The following is a 16,157-nucleotide window of genomic DNA, read 5'->3' as shown; positions in this document are numbered from 1 at the left end:
TCAGGATGACCCATCTTATCTGAGTGTTCAGAATGATTCAAACATTCAACTTCATGCTCTTAGAATCGAAATCTTCCCAAGGTTTCGGATAACTGAGTTTTCAGGGTCAGTCAAATTTGAGCTCCCATATTTTTTTTCTGTAAAACCAATATCTAGATGAACAATTTTACTGAAGAAAATGGTGGTCTAGCTCTCTTTTGTGATGTACAATCTAAAACGCTGGGCATGTATGACCCATCCGTCCTGAAAGGGTTGAGATTTGTTTTGGAATTCAATTTCAATCGTTATTATAACACTATTTATTACCATAGATTGTTTTAGGAATTGGAGTGTTTTTGCTGGAACACTGCCACTTTTTTCATATCGCAGGACTCTTCTTAGTTCTAAGACACTTTTATGAATTTAAAAAGCATTTTATTTAGAATTTCATGTTGATTTTTTAAATGCAAACTTCTCTATGTCATAACCTTTTTCATACGCACTACTAGAATTTTGTGCATTATTGATCGAAAAATTTAATAATGCACCAAAATGTTCTAATTAGGTGCATTATAAAATTTTTCGATCAATAATTATTCAATATCATAAGAACTAGGCTTCTTAATCCTAAATTTTTTTTTTTTTTTTTTTTTCCTTGTCGGGTATATTTTATTACTGCGACCATTTTTTTGATCTATTGTAATATATTCCCCTTTTTTTTCTTGCTATGTCATTATGGCGTATCGCTATTGGAAGTGATCGTCATTGTTTGACTAACAGCTTCTCCCCAACACGGCTCAGCTTTTCGAATGAAATGCACCACCGAATTGGGATTTGTTCTACCAAGCTCAAGTGGTTCTATAAGCCCCTTGGTGAAGAACTTTTGTCTTGTTCGAAAATTGCCGGACAACGGCATAACAGATGCTCCGAATCTTCTTTTTCTGTGGCGCAGAAGCGACATAGATCGTTCTGAAGTTTCGCTATGGGCTTCAAGTGATATCGACTCGGACAATGACCTGTAATGAGACCCGTATAAGGGCTTAGGTCTCTTATAGATAATTCTAAAATGTTGCTGTCGTGGCAACATTTGGAGTGAAAAAATGTTTCGATTGTCTGGCATTTATTGCGTTTCTAAAATTTGTTTCTATTTTCATAGAATTCCATGCCTTCAGCTCCATACGAAGAGACGAAGTTGGTAAGGTGCAAAAGGTTCCGGTCCTGTTAATCCTAAATAATTGCCTACATTTATTGCTTGGATTAATTTTAAATTCCAAGATCTTCCTAATTTTCAAGAATAATTATTCTGGAGTTGCAAGGGAAACCCTTCAGAATATTTAGAAGAAATTCTTCGGAGTCTCCACGGAAAAATCTTCAGTATTTCTACGACTTTTTTTTCGAAATTCTGTGGAAGAGTTCCTAAAAAAGGTTCGGTAGAAATTTTGAAGAGCTAGAAGAATCCGTAGAAGGATCCGAAATGCATATTTACGATGAAAATTCAAATAAACATCAAATTCCGAAGAATTTCCAGTATAAATTAGAGAAAAAAATCCAGCTTACTCTAAAGATTTTTTTTCAAAATCCTGGGCAATTTTAATGAATCTTCAAAGGAAATTCTTCTAAATTTCCAATGGAAATTTTTTTCGTTTTCAAAAAAACCCAAATTTATCCCCCTGTGGTGATTATGCCTTTCTCGATTCAATGTGTTGAATTCGAATTAGTATGGTAAATGCAACGTAAATTGCCTACATTTAGGCGGTTAATAGCTTTGATGCGATTTTATCACGCTGCTTAAAAATAACTCAACTATGAGAGTAATGGATTGCGTCACGGCTAAATTGATTAATGATTTAAAATGTGCATGTACACAGCGTATTTGATAAAAGAAAAATAGAAATATTATTCAAACCGCATGAGATATTGGCAAACAAAACAATAGTGTCCGACTAGGAAAGTTTCTCCGTCGAATGAAACTAGTTGCACTCGAATCGGTCAAGTGCTTCTATATGAAACGTGTTTAACAATAAAAATTCCCGGGGCTACACACACACACACACACACAGTCAGACATGTGCTCAGTTTTTTCGAGCTGAGTCGATTGGTATATAACACTATGGGTCTCCGAGCCTTCTATCAAAATTTGGCTTTTGGAGTGAAATTATAGCCTTCTGGTACAACTTTGTTGTACGAGAAAGGCAAAAATCTTAGTAATTTTCAGCAGTTTTTTTAATTTCCAAAAGAAATTATTTGAAATATGCCAAAATATTTCCGATGGAAATTCCTAAGATTTTCCAGTAGAAAATCGAAAAAAGTTCATCTAAAACACCAATAATGAATTTCCCGAAGATATTCCTATGTTTTGCCTTTCTTGTACAACAAAGTTGTACCGAAAGGCTATCATTTCACTCCAAAATCGAACTTTTATAGAAGTCTCGGAGACCCATGACGTTATATACCAATTGACTCAACTCGTCGAGCTGAATAAATGTCTGTCTGTCCGTGTGTATGTGTGTGTGTGTGTGCACACGAAAACCGAAAAACATTAGGCACTTTTTCATGTAGTAATTCTTAACTGATTTTCTCGCAACAAGTTGCATTCGACGGGGGACAAACTCTAGTTGATCACTATTGAATTTGATAACGATCGACCATTGCGTTTAAAAGTTATTAAGAAAATGGTATCGAACTATGTAAGCGCCATATAAGGTTGGTGTCTTGGCTAAATTCGAGAAAGGCAGTGTCACCACTCGGTGAATTAAGTTGGGTTTTTACAAGTGGAAATAACGAAAAAATTGCACTTTTGTAGTACTTGTGAAGGTTGTACTTTAGAAGCAATTCCAATAGGAATTCCTTAGAAAATTAAATCAAAATTTTAAAGATATACTGATGTGAAAATTCCTTAAAATTTTTAAATCATTTCTTGTGCTTCTTTGCATGGTGAAGATTTAAAGCAATGTTTAGCTGAACCTACAAAGAAATCAAAATGACTTTCCGAAGAAGAATGAATTTCCCATGAAATTTTGGAAGAATTTATGGTGCAAATTCAAAAAAACATGAACCTTGAGAATTCTAAAGATTTATTCTTTGAAAATCCAAAGTATTTTTTGAAGATAATCCATAGACTCTTCCGTAGAAATTCTAAATAATGCCTCGATTAAAAAAATACTTGGGAAATTTAAAAAACGTGATAGAATTCACAAAGAGCGTAAAAAATTTCATTTCAAAATTCCAAATTTGAAAACAAAAATCCAAAAACAGTCTTCTTCTTCTTCTATGGCTCCATATTCCAACTGGAAGTTGGTCTGCCTTTCAACTTAGTTTATTCTATTAGCATTTCCTCAGTTATAAATTTAAAGTTTTAAATGCCAGCCATTGTACGATTATATATCTTGTGTAGCAAGTACGATGGAAACATTATACCTAGGGTGTCGACAATGTTTGACACCCGAAAACATCCTAGACAGGAACGAGAATCGAACTCGTCATCTCCGGGTTGGCAATCCTACGCCTTTGCTCGTAAGGCTAACTGGAGACTGAACATTTTGAAGTGCACTCCCTAAAATGTTCGAAAAACTTATTTCGGAAATGAAAAAGAATTTCTGGTGAAGATTCGGAAGAACTTGTCGAAGAAATTCATTAGAATGTAGAAAAATATGAAAATATGAACATTTTTTTCCACCGAAAATTATATGTATTTCCCACGAAACTGTTTTGAATTTTCAGACAGAATTCACATGGAATTTTTTTCGGCATTTACACTGGCGATGTTTTGTTTTTTTTTCATGACCAATTTGTAGCAAAATTTACAAGCAAAATTTTCCAGAGAATTGTTCAAAAAACATTCTGAATGCTAGCACTTTATCAGGATTGTATGAAGTAAGGTCAAAGTTTTTACAGGAAATTTTTTTACTGGATTTTTCCTGAATATCCACAAGATATTCTTTTGAAGATTTTTCTTGAATTATTGTAAAAACATGAACAGTTTTCAAAATTGTAGCTGTAGTCCGCTGATGCAAAAGTGTCGGCGGCGTGATGCCAAAAACCATCTGTGGCGGAATTTTTTTTAAATATTTTTTCATTTTTATTTCCCAATTTTTTTTTGTGGAAATTGAGACTGAAACGCAACCTGTTTTTTCGTTTATTTTTTTTATGGAAATAGGATCTAAAGCTTAGTTGGCCAAATAACTCAGATATGCATCGGCGTTGCGACCGACGCTGCGTTACCGGGTTTTCTCGATGCTTAATGCTAAATTAATTTTAACACTGAGTTGAAAAGACGCTACGTGGGCATCGGCTCTAAGATGCGCTTTGCGTTTAATGATTAAATCATTAAATTTTGATGATTTGTATTTTTACACCGCTATTGTTATTCACCAAAAGTTTTTCGTGTAAAAAAAAACCACGTGGTTCGAGAGCAACACCCCCCTTCCCCCATGTGGCTTATCGTGGTCATTTTCCAAACCCCCCCTCCCCCCATATTTGACCACGTGGTTTCTGGACGGCCCCATTACATTCATTTTTATCGGAGGATCTTTACTACATAAATACAAAGAGTAAAATTGGAGCGAAATTATTACAAAGTAAAGTTTTATTTAACTCAGCCTGGATATTATTCCAGGGTTTTGTTACGTCACACGCGTCAGAACGGACTCAACGAGAGAGCTTAGACCTTGCTGAACGGCGATAGTAGACCAGTCTCAGGAACTAGACGGTATCGCCTTCTTCGTATTTACTACACATTATTGGAGGCGTATGGAAAAGGAAAAGTACTTTCACGCCTCATGTGAACCGGACACATTCCTTCCTATAGCCTTGCGCAGAGCGCAGTGCATCCGTATTTCTATTCCATTTTGGTGTACCCCCACATATAGAAAAAGCGGTTCCGAAGAAATGTGTGACACATTTCCGATGCATTATGCTCTCGCCAGTAGCTGCATTGCGAATGGATAAAAACAAAACAAGCGATGGCTCTTATCAATGCATTTGCATTGGCTTGCCGAGACAGAAGCTTCATGTTCATCGTATCATATGACGCGCATTTACTTTTATGTTTTATTATGTCCCTTATGATGGAGAATGGAATGTAGGTATCTACGTCGTAACGTGAGCTGTAAGTTTCCGTCGGTAATTATAAATTTAGTTGATGTAATTATCTTTTATTTATTGATGGTTGGATAGCGACAATGGCTTGCATTAATTGAGCATTGACTAATTGATTGATCTACATTTTAGGGACAATATATTTCATATTTGCAATTAACCCTTTATATTTTTTGTTTGATTATCAAGACTAAGGTCTAAATGGCCCTTGTAGTACATAAAATTCGCCTCCATTCTGCTCGGTCCATGGCTGCACGTATTGTCAACCACGCAGTCTGCGGAGGATCTGCAAATTGTCTTCTACCTGATCGATCCACGATGCGCACCTCATCTTCTTGTGCCAGTCGGATCACTATCGATTTCTACCGGGTTAATGTTCGACATTATGGTTACGTGTCCGACCCATCACAGTCGTCCGATTTTTACGGTGTGAGCGACGGACCAGTTCTTCCAACGGGCCCATTCAGAAACCATGTGCCCTTTACAAGTGCAGGGGGAGGAGAGGGGTTTTGGAAAATGATCACGATAAACCACATGGCGGGAGGAAGGTTGGCGATCGAACCACGTGGTTTTTTTATTCATTTTTATTTAGACGCGTGTAGAACTTTGCAAATTAAAACAGCGGTGTGAACAAAACTATTTCCACCAAAAGAAAACAAGCTAAAATAAAAACTCAAAGGTGCAGCCCAATTGGGTTGTACGCAAAAGTGACGTTGAACTACGTAGCTGTATGTAATATACAGGTTTTCATCTTTTTCTGTTTGATGAGACCAAAGCAAGCATTTTTCAAGCCCAGGGAGAATCTGTTTTCGTTGTACATCATGTGCTTCTGAGATCGAGTGAGCATTACGGACCCTGGTCATGTATATAATTTTTGGACCATTATTTGAAAAGGATGATAAAAATAAAATTTTCAAATAATCGATGATGAACAACACTCTCAAGCGATCACATATCCAAATTATCAATTGATAAAAACTCGCTAGAGAATAAGAATCGTTCGATAATTGTATTTCGATTCGAAGTATTGGTAAATGCTACTTTTGAATTTATTTTCCTACATGACACCATAGTTGACATTAAATTGGTATTAGTTAGGTTTACATTTAAATGATAATTTTGTGTTTATTATCAATCGATTCCAAAATTTGAAAAGTTATCGCCGATGACAACTCGTCTACTTTTCACACCTGAAAAGTTATCAAATGATAATTTCAATAATTATCGTACATGAGAATGATTCAGCACAACCCTGGCTGATAGTGTACCGCTGCAACCATCACCGACGCAAACCGGAACAGAGACTAAGCACTCGCCACTAAGTCAATCTAGCTTATAAGCTCCCGGTGGCTCATTCTACCCTCCCACAACTTGACGTTTGGCCTTAGTTTCGCGTACTTGCAAATCGAAGATGGTGTTGCAAAACATAAACAATGGGTCATCCTACACCGCCGCCACACTTTTTCTCCATTGAAACAGGGATGCCAGATATACAGACATGTCTGTATGTATACAGACTTTTGGTATTGCATACAGACATCATGCAGATTACAAACATTATACATACTTTGGATTGATGATGATGACAGACTTTTACAGACATTTGTTATCTTTGGAGGAAAACCGAAGCAGAAAAAATCATGAAAACCTGACAATCTCCGATGATGATTCCAATATAAATTAAAACCTAATGTTGCTTCTGAAAACATTACTTAAGGAATCCTGAGAGAACAACACCAAAGAGAATCGAATATTTTTTTTCTGTGGACCCCGGAATACTTCGTTCGGAATTCTTGAAGTAAGCCTGGAATATGTTAAAATGTATATTGTTTGGAATAATTGTACAAACTTCATAAAGATTTTATAATTAATTCAAAGGTGAACTTGGACACTTGAATGGAAGAACTTGATTTTACAAGCATCCGCTGACAAACAAAATGCTCCACAGAGTTGCTAACGTCACAGACATTGCAGATAGTACAGAAAGGGCTTCTTCCGAAATTATGCAAGGCCTGTGTCCGATTCGGAGCCGGGAGATGATCTGCTGTTCTTTAGAATAGGGAACCTATGTCCACGCCGATGTGGTCTCTTTAATTTTCCGGAGGTAAACGGATGTAGTTGTCCAGTTCTCTCAAATTATTTTCTTCATGCAGGTTTTGACATCACCAAACGGGACGGATGTCGTGAAATATTGGCCCTGATCAGTGGCGTAGTCAGAAAATTAGTCTGGAGGGGGTTTTCCTGAACTTTTCGAAAAAAAAATTCTTCTAAAAATTTTGTCTCTGGGGAGGGGTTTTATGTCCAAAACCACCCCCCTGGCTACGCCACTGGCCCTGATGTCCTACTTCGGCAAGGAGATCCGCCTTGTCAGGCACTCCGCAGTGCCCCAGGGTCCAAGGGAAGGTCGTGTTCGAAAGCATGCTCGCTAAGATGCTTTGGGTCCGGTTGTGCTTAGGCTTATCACTCTGGAATGTGGAGATGGCGCTGGCAGAATCTAAAAGTACGAAAATGGGTTTCCTGGACGGGTAGATGACGGCGCCGTGGCTGCCTCAGCCGAAAAAATGCAGCACATATCTGGGAGGCGGTCCGAGATAGTGAAACCAGTCCCAGTGACCCCAATTCCGACTCCACCCATCCGGAAACCTGTGTTCATAGTTGTGGAAATATCTGTGGCTCAACCACCGACCGGAAATTGCAAACTATTTATATTCGCCGCAGGCTGTAAGTGTGTCGATTCTGGCCCACTTCAGCTAGGAGAGGGATCTTGTATTCTCCAGCCTCAGTGGCTGTGGCGAACGAGCCGGCTAGCGGCAGATGGCCGCCAGCGCACGGTTGCAAAAAGGCAGAATGCCAGCCTAGCACAGGCAGGATCGGCTGGTGCTGCGAGTAACAATTCTGAGGCGGCTCGAACATAGGAATTGAAGGACCTCCTGTTGTTGGTTCGATGAGGATGAGACAAGGTCCGAACCACGTTGTCTCTGGTCCGGCAATTTACTTAGAGTTCGCGGAAGTGCGAAAGGAACGAGAGTCTCCGACCAATGGAGACTCCGAGAACTTCCACAATCTTTTTGTTGGAGATGGGTTAGTCACCCAACCAGCGGAATAAGGACATGTCCTGGAACGCATTTGCTGGTTGTCAGAGTCTACCAAGTTCCGGACAAAAGCAAGAAGGCGGCCGGAAAATCCCCATTCTGGGCACTGTTAGAAGTTCTAATGAAGGCCTTGGAAATGTTCTAGATCCGCGTGCTGGCCGTCGTTGTAGGCGTTGTGTAGTACATATTCTAGATATGCGAAGTATGTTGTTTTTGTGGATAAGTACAACGAGGCTTTTCCGCCATTCATCCGGAAAGATTCGATCATACCATGCTTGGTTGATCAACCCCAGAACCAGATTTTGGCGGAGGGAAAGTTTTTGATGATGAAATAACCAACCATATCTAGACCTGATAATTTTCCATTATTCATTGAGAGGGCGAAGTCAGCTCTGAGGCGGAAAACGCAGAATGAATCGCCTACTTCGAGCGTACTTACAGCGGCACACTAGGAGTTAACTTTCTGAAATCAGTTTGGCGAAAGGCATCTAAGGCTCGATTTCTCAAAATTAAGCACCTTAAACGAAAAAATAGTTGGTAGGCGTAGTAACGGACACCATCCTTCATAACCGGTACCAAATAGTTTCTTATGAAAAGTTTCTGATTTTGCGAAAACCCGTGTTAGATGTATTTAGCCATAGAAATTTCTGGCGGTTAACTCTTGCTGGCTATTTGCGCATATACGATAGCGCCTGGATGTGGTGGCGGCGGGTAGAAAATCAGCCACTGCAAATAATTCATTGAAATTAGCGTTTTGTGAATCCGGGGGACTCGAAAGATGGAGAGTGGCCGCTGAAACTCTGGATAATCGCTAACGGAAACTAAATTAATTACAATTATTTTTATTATACACTATTTATTATTTCATGGAACGAAAACTTATTTCGAATTTCAGATTATTGAAGCCTTGATATTCGATGATATCAAAAATGTATGGTTTTGAGTAATTTTCTATTTCCAGTATACCTCTGAAGCCCCATACAGACAAATACAGACATTTTACTGAGATTAACACAGACATTTAAAAATTGTATCTGGCATCACTCCATTGAAACCATGTTTTTTGTTTCGTCATTTGTTGTCACCAAAGAACGGACAGGAGCGTCATATGGATAGGGTGAATTGGTTATTGCAATTAATGAAAAGATTCTGAACAAAACTTCCAATGCTTTATATGTTGAAATTTGTCGCTTTGGAAAACGAAATTTGTTTTATATATCACCCATTTAATAAAAATTTTAGACAACGAGTTTCCACTGATCTATGAAGTTTCAATAGTTGAATCTAAGAAGTTAAATTTAATAGCTGTATGAATGATTATTCGTTGTCGTACAGCTTCGTAACTTGATTCTCATAAAATTATACATATTTCTTCGTGGTATTTTCTTAACGAAGGATAGTTTTGTAGAGTATTTAAATTGATGTGTCATTTTAATAATTAAACAAACAACCGCCACAGTTCATTTTCACTGCTCGTAATGATAAAATCAAACGGCTTTGTTACCTGCAGAAAATCGTCGGTGCATATTCTTAAATTAACCCTCGATACCATAATTTCAACTGCAACATCTTTTTGTGTGAGGGAAGTCGAGAAAATTTCCAACCCAAAATTTCATGTTAAGGTAGCCCCACACCTCGGGAATTTGGTCCGCGAATTTTTTTCCCGCTTATTTTTACATATTATGCGATGTTGGGCACGAATTATTCGAAATTGGGCATGGAAAATCATAATCCCGGTACCATTTAAAATACACGGTGACGCGGGGACCAACATCCGGCGGAAATTTTTCTCGAGATGTAAGGTGACTTTAACCTCAAAGAAAGCCTTTCGTTAGTCCGGCTAGTTCAGATTTTTCCAGAATATAAATTACAAACACTAATTTAAATATATTATCCTGTCTGTTTTCAAATGGCTGTGGGTTTATTTTGGTTCATTTGTATGGTCCGATTGTCAAGGATTAACTGGAGAAATATTTCGCGGGGGTTTCCTCCAAATTAAAAATGAAAAGGATGAATCACCCATTTTGAATTAGATTTTTATAAGCTACTAGTCGACCCGGCAGACGTTGTTCTGCATAGAAGGCGTAGCCCATTCAAAATTTCCATGCGAATCTTAATTTTAGTATTTCACGATTTACTCAACCTTATTTGTAATTTTCGCATGAGGAAATATCATATGAACATATAAAATACAAATAAATAAATAATGAAGAAAATTCATCCAGCCGTTTTTCAGTTATGCGGATACGAACACAGACCATTTGATTTTTATTAATATAGATTTTAAAAAGCGACATCTCCCGTGCCCATTTGTCCAATAACGTTAATTTCCTCCTCCATATTTCCAGCCCAGTTCACCCATTAATACTTCACATAACATATGAGTAGTTCTCGCTGAAACCGGGCCACTATTTGCACGAGGTTCTTGAAAATGCCTAAATTTATATTCTTTCGAAAGCTTTCGGCGAGTATATTAAGGATCCGAGTTAAATTCTTCAGAAAGATGAACCCCTCGTTAGTTTTACACGAAATCATTTGAATGGACCCCTTGATTTTTGTCAATTCTTGACTGACCAAAACTGTCTTAACTTAAACATTTCTCATCCGATCATAGAGATCAGCATATCGTTGAAAAGAGGAAGAGTGTTGCCTTAACTTGCAATAGTAAAAATATAATCAGCCATATTGAATTCAGCCGCCATCTTGGATTTCTTTTTTAAAACTATTTTTCCGCCAGGTTCGCAACCACCGATTTTGAATATTAATTAGTCGATGGAAAGCTTAGCTTATATTGTGCATTGTGTCGAAAAATCTCAGGTGTATATTTTTCCTATCAAAAGTTATGTACGATTTACCAAATTATTTTGAAGGGCCATCTGAACAACGAAGATTTAATCTTCCTTTTAACAAAGCCTCTTTAAAGAAAAATTCCTATCCTCTCGAATGGAGGCTACCGAGCCTCTTGAAAGGAGGCTGTCGAGCCTTTTGAAAAGAAGCTTTCGAGCCTGTCGCAAGAAGTTTTCACAGACTCTTGAAAGAAGGCTTCCCAGCTTCTTGAGAGGAGATTTCCCAACATCTTGAAAGGAGGTTTTCCAGCCTCTTTAAAGATGGATTCTAAGCCTCTTAAAAGGAAGTCTCCGAGCCTTTTGACAAGAGCCTTCCGAGCCCCTTGAAAGGATGCTTCCGAGTCATTTGAGAGGAGGCTTAGCAGACGCTTGAAATGGTGCTTCTCAGACTCCTGAAAGGAGGCTTCCGAGCCTCTTAAAAAAAGGCTTGCGAGCCATTTGAAAGAAGCCTTCGTAGCCTCTTGAAAGGAGGCTTCCTGGCTTTTGAAAAAAGGTTTCCCAGCCGCTTGAAAGGAATTTTATCAGACTATTGGAAAAAGGCTTCTGAGCTTCTCAAATGCAGTTTTCGATCTTTTTAAAAGGAGGCTTCCGAGCCTCTTGAAAGGAGGCTTCCGAGCCTCTTGAAAGGAGGCTTCCCAGTCGCTTGAAAGGAGGTTTCTCAGACTCTTGAAAGAAGGCTTCCCAGCTTCTTGAGAGGAGGCTTTCAAGTCTCTTGAAAGAAGGCTTCCAAGCCTCTTAAAAGTAAGCTTCCTAGCCCTTTGAGTGGAGGCTTCCCAGCCGCTTGAAAGAATGCATCCGAGCCTCTTGAAAGAAGGCTTAGCAGCCTCTTGAGAGCAGGCTTGGGAGCATCCATAAATTACGTAACGCTTTGAGGGGGAGACTGTAGTGGGGGGTTGCCCGAAGTGTGACAATCCATACAAAAAAATAATGGATCTTTACTTAGCCGCGTGAAAGGAGGCATCTCAGACTCTTGAAAGGAAGCTTCTGAGCCTCTTGAAGGAGGATTTGCGAGCATATTGAAAAAATGCTTTCCAGCCTCTTGGGAGAAGGCTTCTCAGCCTCTTGAGATTAGGCTTGCCAGCACTTCGAAAGGAGGCTTCCCAGTCGCTTGAAAGGTTTCTCAGACTCTTGAAAGAAGACTTCCCAGCTTCTTGAGGGGAGGTTTCCCAACATCTTGAAAGGAGGGTTTCCAGCCTCTTGAAAGGAGGCTCTCCAACCTCTTGAAAGGTAGCTTTCCAGCCTCTCGAAAGGAGGCGTCCCAGAATTGGAAGAAGGCTTAGCAGCCTCTTGAAAACAGCTTGTTGAAAACAGGCTTCCCAGCCTTTTGAGAGGAGCATCCCAACCTGAGGTTTCGGATCATCTTGAAAGTTTGTTGGAAGGAAGCTTCCAAAACTTTTCAACGAAGCCATTGCGTTATTTCGAAAAAAAAAAATCTTCATGACTCTCAAATGAAGGCTTGAAAACCTTTAGATTCTAGATTTTAGTCCACAGCCCTTCATATACTAGGCTGTAGTGGTCATACACTATGCTATAGTGGGCAGGATTAAATAGGTTTTGATGGCGATCATGCATATTGTGTACAACACAATGTTTTGGAATCTGAAATTACATATCTATTGGAACCGTATCAATAAGTTTTTGTAAAATCACTTAAATAAAGATTAAAAAAAAAACAATTTTTGTTGGAATTGTAATACATCCGCCATTACGCATTTTGAGCCAAAATAACCGCCCCGGAGGGGAGGCAAAGGTAACCCCACCCGGGCAGAAGCCATGAACAGAATTACAAAACTTGATCTAGACATGATTGATATTAGAGATATAAGAAGAGGCAACAATATTAAACATTTGCCGATATATTCTTTAAATATCCAAATGTGCTATGGATAAGAACAAGCCTATAACACAAAATATTGATCACTTCTTACAAATAACTAAACTTCATCTCCGCATTATAATGCAGTGCAAAATATTGATATTGTCGTCTGATTTTTTCTCTCTTATATCAATCATATCCATATCTCATTTTGTCATTATATCAAGATTTGATATTATTGAGCTATTTCCATGTACCCCAGGATGAGAACCGCTGTGATATGTTGCGGAATCTCTTCACTGGTTTAAATTAATGTTTAAGAAACATTCATCATTGGTCTAATGGGTTTTGTTAGTTTTCTGTTGTCTTATGTAAGTGTTCAGTCTGACCCACCACTGGTTGAAGACGGTGAAATTGTCTTATTCAAATGCGAGCACGATCGGGCGGGTTCTACTAGTTGATAATAATTATTATTCCTTCTCGTGAGTTGCCTTCGACTTTGCGTTTACTGCGACAGACACCTAGGAATCAGCAAAAAACGAGCCGAAGAAATTTTCGCAGAACGTATCCACTGCAGCAGCAAAGAAGATTCTGAGCCCCTCTACTGGCATCAATAGACGCAAGCGAGAGGCTGTCGTAAAATGCCTCCAAGCTCTTGAGAGATAACACGCGTGTAAATTAGCAGAAACAAACTGCACCTGTTAAAAGCCCTCTAAGTTTAATTAATTTGACGTCTATACTGGTTTGAGGTCTCCAGTTATTTTTTTTTTTCAGACTAAGGCCGAAGTGGCCTGTGCGGTATATAAGAGTCTTCTCCATTCGGCTCGGTCCATGGCTACAGGTCGCCAACCACGCAGTCTACGGAGGGTCTGTAAGTCATCTTCCACTTGATCGATCCACTTTGCCCGCTGCGCACCTCGCCTTCTTGTGCGCGTCGGATCGTTGTCGAGAACCATTTTCACCGGGATACTGTCCGACATTCTGGCTACGTGCCCGGCCCACCACAGTCTTACGATTTTCGCGATGTGATCGATGGATGGTTCTCCTAACAGCTGATGCAACTTGTGATTCATTCGCCTCCTCCACGTACCATCCGCCATCTGCACACCATCATAGATGGAAAGCAACACTTTCCTTTCGAAAACTCCCGGTGCGCATTGGTCCTCCACGAGCATCGTCCAGATCTCGTGTCCGTAGAGGACTACCGGTCTAATGAGAGTGTTTTAGATTGTCAGTTTGGTACGGCAGCAAACTCTATTCGATCGGAGTCCAAAGTACGTACGATTTCCAGCCACTATGCGTCTCCGAATTTCTCTTATGTGAGCCCAAGTACACAAATTCTTCTACCACCTTGATTTCGTCGCCACCGATGCAAACTCGCGGTGGGTGGCTCACATTGTCTTCTCTTGAACCTCTTCCTATCATGTACTTCGTCTTCGACGTGTTGATTGCTAGTCCGATCCGCTTGTCTTCCCTTTTCAGTCTGATGTAGGCTTCCTCCATCTTCTCAAATTTACGTGCCATAATATCTATGTCGTCGGCGAAGCCAAATAGCTGGACTAACTTATTGAAAATTGTACCACTCGTCTGCTCTTCGTATTACCCCTTCCAAAGCGATGTTGAATAGCAGACACGAAAGACCAATACCTTTCCGTAACCCTCTGCTCGTTTCGAAGGGACTCGTACATCATCCGATCCATCATCGCTTTGATCAACCGTGTCAGTTTATCCGGAAATCCGTTTTCGTGCATAAGCTGCCATAGCTGGTCCCGATCGATTGTATCATATGCGGCTTTGACGTCGATGAACAGATTATTTGTGGGCATGTTGTATTCGCGGCATCTCTGCAGTACTTGGCGAATGGCGAACACGCGGTCCGTGGTGGAGTGTTCGCCCATAAAACCCGCCTGGTACTGCCCCACGAAATCTATTGCAATTGGTGCTAGTCGACGACATAAAAATTGGGAGAGTATAATCCAGCTTATCGCCCTTTTTGTAGATGGGACACACGACACCTTCCATCCACTCCTGCGGCAAAACTTCCTCCTCCCAAATCTTGGTAATGACCCAGTGCAGCGCTCTAGCCAGTGCCTTACCACCGTGTTTAAATAGCTCTCCTGGTAGTTGACCAACCCCAGGGGTTTTGTTGTTATTCAGCCGGCCAAACTCCTCCTGGATTTCCTGGAGATCCGGAGCCGGTAAAATTATGTCCTGCGCGCGTTCTCCCAGCTCCATTACCATACCGCCATTCCGTCTGCCACATCGCCATTCAGGTGCTCTTCGTAGTGCTGCCGCCACCTTTGGATCACCTCACGCTCGTTCGTAAGAAGGTCCTCGTTCAAGTCCTTACACATATCGAACTGTGGCACGTGGCCCTTACGTGAACGGTTCAACTTCTCATAGAACTTTCGTGCGTTATTAGCGCGGTACAGTTCCTCTGTCTCTTCACGGTCTCGATGTCCTGCTGGCGCTTTTTCCTCCGGAAAATCGAGTTTTGTCTGTTCCGCGCCCGTTTGTATCGTGCCTCGTTCGCCCTCGTGCGGTGTTGCAGCACTCCCGCCCATGCCGCATTCTTCTCCTCAACTAACTGCTCACATTCGCCGTCATACCAGTCGTTCCTCTGATCCGGAGCCACCGTGCCTAGTGCAGCGGTTGCGGTGCTTCCAATGGCGGATCGAATATCTCTCCAGCCATCTTCAAGAGATGCTGGGCCTAGCTGCTCTTTCGTTGGGAGTGCCACTTCCAGCTGATGCGCGTAGTCTTGGACTAGTCTACCGTCTTGCAGCCGCCCAATGTTTAGCCGGAGCGGACGATTCCGACGCGTGTTGATCACCGTCGAGAGTTTTTAGCGCAGGCATACTGCAACGAGGTAGTGATCGGATTCAATATTCGCACTGCGGTAAGTGCGTACGTTCGTGATGTTGGAGAAGAATTTACCGTCGATTAGAACGTGGTCGATTTAGTTTTCCGTTACCTGATTAGGTGATTTCCATGTGGCCTTGTGGATATTCTAGCGGGGGAAGAAAGTGCTTCGGACTATTGTGCGCATAGAACGCTTTTTTCTCGTCGTCGGGTCTCCCTTCGTGTGGACAGTGCACGTTGATAATGTTATAGTTGAAGAAACGGCCTTTTATCCTCAGCTTGCACATCCTTGCGTTGATTGGCTGCCATCCAAACACGCATTGGCGCATCTTGTCCAACACTGTGAAGCCGGTTCCCAACTCGATGGTGTTGCCACAGCTTTGGTAGAAGGTAGCCGCTCGATGCTCGCTTTTCCACAGTTTCTGTCCTGTCCAGCAGATTTCCTGCAGCGCTACGACGTCGAAG

The 16,157-nt window shown here is 40.6% G+C and overlaps 1 protein-coding gene across 1 annotated transcript in view; it reads right to left on the bottom strand.

Annotated features, from left to right (window-relative positions):
• The window catches only part of LOC134213087 (cytosolic endo-beta-N-acetylglucosaminidase), a 37,961-nt gene that overhangs the window by 16,926 nt on the left and 4,878 nt on the right, over positions 1-16,157 (bottom strand). The window lies entirely within an intron of this gene.

Source organism: Armigeres subalbatus, chromosome 1, assembly GCF_024139115.2.
Source record: "Armigeres subalbatus isolate Guangzhou_Male chromosome 1, GZ_Asu_2, whole genome shotgun sequence".
Lineage (NCBI taxonomy): Eukaryota > Metazoa > Arthropoda > Insecta > Diptera > Culicidae > Armigeres > Armigeres subalbatus.
This window is presented reverse-complemented; position numbering and strand designations above follow the sequence as displayed.